The sequence below is a fragment of the Euprymna scolopes genome, chromosome 6 (genome assembly GCF_053919585.1).
Source record: "Euprymna scolopes isolate OS-2025 chromosome 6, ASM5391958v1, whole genome shotgun sequence".
Lineage (NCBI taxonomy): Eukaryota > Metazoa > Mollusca > Cephalopoda > Sepiida > Sepiolidae > Euprymna > Euprymna scolopes.
In genome coordinates this window covers 129,235,183-129,243,163 of record NC_136487.1, presented here as the reverse complement: position 1 = coordinate 129,243,163, position 7,981 = coordinate 129,235,183, and positions in this window count along the sequence as shown.

Genomic DNA, 7,981 nt, shown 5'->3' with positions numbered 1-7,981 from the left:
GCAGGTTCGCCATGTGGTGTTTCTACTTGTGTGGCTTCTACACGTGCCGTTCCAGTGGGGGCTGCTCCATGCTCAATTTCCTCATTAATTATTATAATTGTTGTTGTTATCTTACAGGGTGGAATGATAAAATTATCGCCCCTAAAAACGCAATGATTCTATTTCCATTTTAATGAAAACTGATTTTCTTTACCTGCTGTAGACCATCTACTAATTGACCAGTTGTGTACAAATCCCAAGAGCAATAGGAGCCTTCTATCATGTCTGGAAGTGACACAATGTCAAACGAGCGAGATGGGAGATGCGCCACTGTATAACTCATGCTCTCTACCGATCCAAGTTATGATAACAGGACCGTTGCTAGCATCATCAAAATGCATTGCTGGATTGAGACGAATAACAGGGGCATACCCAGATTGATAAAAACAAAATTTCCAGCCACGATTATGGTCTTTGATGTGGTTTCCAGTGAGGGCCACATCATGCATCCTCACATCATCGAAGTCGGCTTGAAAGTCAACACCAAAGTGTACCTGGATGAAGAGTGTGGTGATCCCCTGGCGCAATCAGGTGGCCGCTGGCAGACCCTGAGTGTGGCAGCAGGACTCGGCTACAACCCACAAGTCCAAAGAGCCCAAGGCTTAACTTCAGAAGGTGCGTTCTACGACTTTGCACCATTCTCTCACCATGTTCCTCCTGAACCTGATGGACTACTTCGTTTGGTTATACGTCGAGCACATCACCGACATGACCTCCCACACCATCAAAGCCAGCCTGATCACCACCATCCGCTGAGTACTCTCCTAGCTCCCGCAGGCGCTTGTGGAAACGACATGAACCCAGTTCCGGAACCGTACCGAGGCGCAGATTGAGGCTGAAGGCGGCTACATTGAATAGATGTCAGCTCTATTACAAAATCAAGTTGCTTGAATTGATTTTTTCAATAAAGCTTTTAAAATAAAACAGTACTGCTGTTTTTAGGCGACACTTTTATCGTTCCGCCCTGTATTATATTATTATTATTATTATTATTATTATTATTATTATTATTATTATTGCTTTTGTTATTATTTTTACTATCATTATAATATTATTGTTGTGTTGATATTATTATTATATCATTAGTATCATTTCTGTTTTATTATAAGTAACCGACTAATGTTATATCATTAATGTTATCATTATTATTATTATTATTATTATTATTATTATTATTATTATTATATTATTATTATTATTATTTCTGTTTTGTTATGAATAACCGACTAATGTTATATTATTAATGTTATTATACTATTATTATAAATGTTATTATTATATTATTATTATTATTATTATTATTATTATTATTATTATTATTTCTGTTTTATTATGAATAACTGACTAATGTTATATTATTAATGTTATTATACTATTATTATAAATGTTATTATTATTATTATAAATGTTATTATTATTATTATTATTATTATTATTATTATTATTATTATTATTTCTGTTTTATTATGAATAACCGACTACTGTTATTATTACTGCCGTAATGGCATCTTCACTCGACAAATATTACACAGACACACAGAGAAAATTTCACTTTTATAGATATATGCATTATTATTATTATTATTATTATTATTATTATTATTATTATTATTATTATTATAAGCTCACAAGGAGCTTTCACACAGGTCTTCAGAGATCTTTCCCTAAGAACAGCTTGTGGTGTTCCCAGAAGCTGAATGACAACAAATCTCTCCAGGTTTCCAGTACTCCCCACCTCTTTCAATAAGATTTGCTAATAAATTTGGATTATCGCAACAGCTGCTTGCCATCGATTTCTCGTTGGCAGCGGCTATTGGTCTTTGCTGGGATTTGAGTGGCAATAAGCCTCCCCAACGTCCCAGTTCTCTTCGCACTTATTCGGCTGAGGTCTGATCAGTCTATCGGTCTTTCCTTCCACCTTGACTCTACTTGGTTATTTGCTCTCGCTCTTTTTGGGGGGAGGGGGGCAGCGATGTGGTAATGGTGGTAGGGTTGGGTTAGAGAAATTATAGATATGCGGTTCCAGTGTTCTTGGTCCCATGTAGTGTTTCATTTTTTGCCTTTGCAGCAGTTTGTCTGGCCCACACTTGTTGCTCCTGTGTGTTAGTTTCCACATTCAAGGCTATTATTATTATTATTATTATTATTATTATTATTATTATTATTATTATTATTGCTGTAATTGCATCTTCACTCGACAAAATAGCCACAAGGCAGATATAGGCCACGTAAGCTACCATCAACCACCCACATGCATAATCAGCTATTTAATGCCAGAATTTCAATTTCAATTCAATTTGTGTTGTGACTAAACTTATCTTGGAGGCAAATTCCGTTTGACCTATGATGCTTTCAATATGCTTTTCCATCTGCAATGAGCATCGAACCCGCGGGCATCGCTCTCAGCGAATGCGCATCGTAAATTCTCGCTCAACCAATTATCAATGTATGACCATAGAACAAAACTTTGTGAAGACCTACGATCTGTAGTGTTTGCAACTTGGCATGTAGTCTAACATTCTCATTTTTCTTTCTAAAGGAATTGATTGACAATTACGATGGATGTTTAACAACTGATAGTGGGGGAGGTTATCTCAATATTCCATAAGAATCTTTCACTTGGTGATACATAGTATGTGAAAGATTGTTTCAGCAATCTTTCACATACTATGAGATTAAAAGATGAAAAAGTATGAAAGTAATCGTTTTAGTACGAAAATTTGAGATACTAATATATAAATCTATGTATGTATGTATGTATGTATGCATGCATCTATGTATGTTTGCATGTCTGCCTAAAACTTTCGACAGAGGCGCCGGATTTTCACATGGTAAGTATCGTTTTGAAGCTCGACCCTTCAGATGACAAATACCGAAAAATTGGTTGAAAACATTAATTTCTTCAGCCTCAACTCAGTACTTTTCTACAGAGAGTAGTCGTTTTTTTCGCCGATATTCTCGAAAGTAATCCCCTCTTTTCGATTGTCTGACCTTAATTTAAACCTACGTCATTTCCGGTTTGGCGGTGGTTGTAACAGCAGAGACGTCTCGTTTCCCCCCCTTTCTTTTCCTCCTTCGCGATACGGGTTCGAGCCTGCCTTCCTATTACTACTTTTTTTTTTTTTTTTGCTCAACACACACCTCCAAACACCCGGGCAGCACAGAGCACCCATGCTAGTTAATTTAAAAAATATCGTAAAAACAAAAACAAATAACATTATATATATATATATATATATATATATATATATATATATATATATATATATATATATATATATATATATATATATATATATAGCAAAAGTACCTGTAGTTGACTGGGTTCAATCAAAAACAGCCTACAGAAAATGGACTCTGATTTATGAAAGTATGATAGGTTATAAAAAGGAAGGGGTGTAAAGAGATAGCTTCGAATTTGGGGGTATCAAAACCAAAGCAAAATATGATGAAAGTAAAAATAAAATAGATAAACCCCATAATTTATTATACCATACCTGTTCACACTGAAACACTTATCACAATATTCTGTGGATCTATATTAAAAACCTTGTTAAACTTTGTGACATATTTCCATTCTATGGAGGTCAGAATTATACCATATTTCTTCAAACTGAAACATAATTAACAAAGTATACTTATGCAGATAGATATGAAAAGTCTTTATAAAAGTTTGTGCATATTTCAATTATATGTTGGCCAGGCGCGGACGCAGACCCCACAATTTAATTATACCATCCCTATTTAAGTTAAAACATACTTATCAAAGTATTCTTATGTACATCTATATCAAAAACACTTGTAAACGTTTTTTTTTTCATTTCTTCATTTTTTATTTCCATACTTTGTGAACCAGGTGCGAACGCAGACCCCACAATTTTAATAAACCACCGTTCTTCCAGATCAAACATACCCATTCCTGTGTCTCGATACATCTTCTATCATTATGTGTGATCAGTTTTCTATAATAGTCAACCATATAGGAGCCTATTCGTGACCAGACACACACACGGGCATTCAGCTTTATATATATATATATATATATATATATATATATATATATATATATGTGTGTGTGTGTGTGTGTGTGTGTGTGTGTGTGTGTTTTATCCTTACTTTAAATAAGAATACAGCAAGAAACACGGGGTTATGGGTGAAAGACAAAGGGGTTTATTTATAAGGGAATACAGGTGACATAAGAGTAACTCGACATCTTGTCTTATTCTCTTCCTGTCTTTTTTCCTTCCCTCTCAGTCACGGGAGAGGGTATAGTTCATTTCATCTATGGAGGGATGTTAGGTTATTCCATTACATCACCTTCCTCTCAAACTAAATTCTCCCATAGAATTTTGCTTCTATCATTTTTTCCTTTTTAGACTTTGTCCAAAAAATTCGATCCTTTTCCTTTTCCTTTCACTTCTCACCATTTGCGTTTGCCCATTTTTTACTTTTGGAGAGTAACTAGATTTATGAGTTACTGGTACTTCCTTGTTTGGAGGTTGTATATTGAAAGTGTCATATAGTACTTCCATTGGAAACTCTTGGTTTCTGACTGTTTCTATGTATCGGGGTCTCAGTTGGTTAATATGTTTTTTTGTGGAAAAAAGTCTGCCCTTTTATAATGTAAGCCATTCTCCCAATTCTTCTTGAGATTATGCCTTCTTCCCAAAAATTCTTCCTTGCCCGATAATTTTTTAAGAATACTTTATCCCCGTCATTGTAAGTCTTGTACCTTACATTATCCTTGATACATTTTTTTACTTTTTCTCTTGGGATTAACCGGTCGAACACCGAACGTACCTTCCTGGCAAACATAATTTCAGCTGGGATTTGGTGTTATCCTATATATTGCTAAGAATTTTTTAATACTCTTTTCTTCCGTGTCGATGTTATTATTCTTTTTTAAAGCTCGTTTAAAATTATCGACAAATCTTTCTGCTTGTCCGTTTGATCGAGGGTTAAAAGTTGGTGTTGTAATGTGTTCAATGGCCAGCGCCTCACAGCAGTGCTTGAATTCTTGACCTGTGAACATAGTGCCATTAACACTAACAATTATTTTCGGAACTCCGAACCGACTAAATACCTCGTCCAGCGCTTTTATTGTGTTTGCCGCTGTAGGGTGTTTGTATTTAAAAAAATTCTGGCCATTTTGACATACTATCTAGGATTATTAGGCATTAATATCCCTTCAGAGGTCCTGCGTAATCGATATGGATGCGTGTCCAGGGTACATCTGTTTTAGGCCAAGGTCGCGTCCGTATGGGGGGGAGATCTTGCGACTAGTTGGCAACCTTTACATAATTTCCCCATTTCCTCAATATCCTGATCCATTCCAGGCCAGTATGTGAATCCTCTCATTAGGGCTTTCGTTCTGGAGATTCCAGGATGTCCCATGTGGAATTCCTTTAGGGTTTTCTTTTGTAATACTTGCGGTATTACCACTCTGTCTGCGTACATCAGAGTTTCATCACACATAAAAAAGGAAACACTTTTAATCCTTTTCTATTCTTTTCGTCTTGCCCCACTTAGTTTTTATCTCATTAATATATTTATCTGTTTTTGCTGTTTCTTTTTTTCCTCAAGTGTAACAGGAAGCTCCCTAACAGTATTTATTAATATATCTGTTAGTTAATTTTCTTCTTTTAGTGCTGCTATAACAGTTTCTTCAAATTCAGTTTTACTGGAGATCAATCTCGACAAACTATCTGCATGTGCAATTTTACTGGATGCTAGATGTTTCATTTTGAAATCGTAATTGTGCAAAATAATACTCCATCTCTAATCTATTTGCTGTATGAGTAGGAGTCCCGTTTTTTCGAACCAGAAATCGATAGTAATGTTTTATTGTTTGTTTCCAAGATGAAAGATCTTCCATGAATGAATCTATGAAACTTTCTCACGGCATACACAATCGCCAAACCCTCCTTTTCGATCTGACTGTACTTTTTTCAGCGGGTAATAAAACCCTCGAGGCATGAGAAATTTGTTTAGTAGATCCATCTTCCATTCTGTGTAGAAGCACCGCTCCTAAACCGTATTCGTTCGCATCTGCCGCTACAATTAGATCCTTTTCCGGATCGTAATGTGCTAACGCTAGATCCAATAACAAACATTTAATTTTTTGGAATGCTTCCTCACATTCTTTTGTCCAGAACCATTTTTATTCTTCTTCAATAATTCATTTAATGGTGCTCTTAGTTACTCAACATCTTGTCTTATTCTCTTCCTGTCTTTTTTCCTTCTCTCTCAGTCACGTGATAGGGTATAGTTCATTTCATCTACGAAGGGATGTTAGGTTATTCCATTACATCAATATATATATATATTATATGTGTGTGTGTGTGTGTATGTTTACAAACTATATTTATTTCAATAAGCTGATAAAATTTGGTGTCTTCTCTTCCCCCCTTCCCTTCTATTTATGCTGATAAGGAAACGATATCCAGCAATTTGCTTATTTATCGATGGTTTTATTTGTAAATATCGATTTTGGAAACGATCGTACATATAAATTTGTTTTTGGTGTTTCCTCCTAAGAAAACTTTATTGATAATTTCATACATACATAAATATATATATATATATATATATATATATATATATATATATATTGCAAGGTGGTCACCACTTATCAAGGCCCATAAGCCACCTCGGGGATAAGGGCTATTGCGTGTACAGTACGTTAATGTTGAGATGTAATAAAGTGTCTTACTTAAGGGGGCGGTTCATCAGGAATTTGTTTATGTTAGACTTGAAGACATCCAAGTTGTAGTCAGGTGGGAACAGATTTCCCCAGGCGTGCACTTCTAAGAAAGAAGCTTTGTTCATGGAATCTACGTTTTGGTTTTGGCACAGATAAAGAGTGGGGAAAATTATTGACAGTGGTTTCAGCTAGACGGGTGTTTTTCGTGAAAGATTGACGAGAGGAGACCAGCGATTGGAACTCAGACGAGCACTCGCCATGGAAGTAAAGATAAAACAAAGACAGGCTCGCAAAGTCTCTCCTGTGGGAGAGAGATTGCAGGGAAGAGAAAAGGGCTTCCCCATCAAGCCACAAAGCCTATTTTGTACTCTGTCAAGGCAGGATAAGCTGTTTTTAGCAGCTCCTTCCCATATATGTGTGTGGGGGGTGTTATTATTATTATTTTTATATTATATATATATATTATATATATTATATATATGTGTTATATATATATATTTATTGGGTATAATATATTATATAATACATATATAATATATATATATTATATGTAATATATTATATGTATATATTATATATATAATGTTTATATATTATATGTATATTATATATTACATTATATATCATATATATATATATATATATATATATATATATATTATATATATTATACATTATAAACACTCGTGAGCAACAAAAATGGGCCAAACAAATTTTATACATTTTATTGCACTAAAAGCTATATTGAACAAAGAACAATTGAACAACGAAACTTAAAGAAGACTAATAACACAGAACAAGACATTTACTTTACTAAATGCTTAGGATGGAATCGCATTCCCTTTTGATTTCTTTAAAAGATCAATCCTTTTAGACATGCTCTCAACCAAAGTGGAACACTGTGAAGAGGAGATACTATTCCATTCGCTTTGCGCAACTTCCCACAGTTTGTCAGTGTTCATAAAAGTTCTTCCATCCAATGCATGAGATATTATGGACAAAATATTCTCGATTGGGTTTTAATCGGGGCTTTTAACTGGCCAAAATATCACATTAATTGAATTATCATAAACCCATTTTTTGTGACTTTAGAAGTGTGTGCAGGGGCATTATCATGTTGAAAAATAATGTTCTGAGATATTCCCAGCTTCTGGATACTTGGTAACAGTCCTGTTTCTAATATTCGAATGTATTCCTTTGCATTGATTGACTTCTCACATCTAATAAGTTCCCCAACTT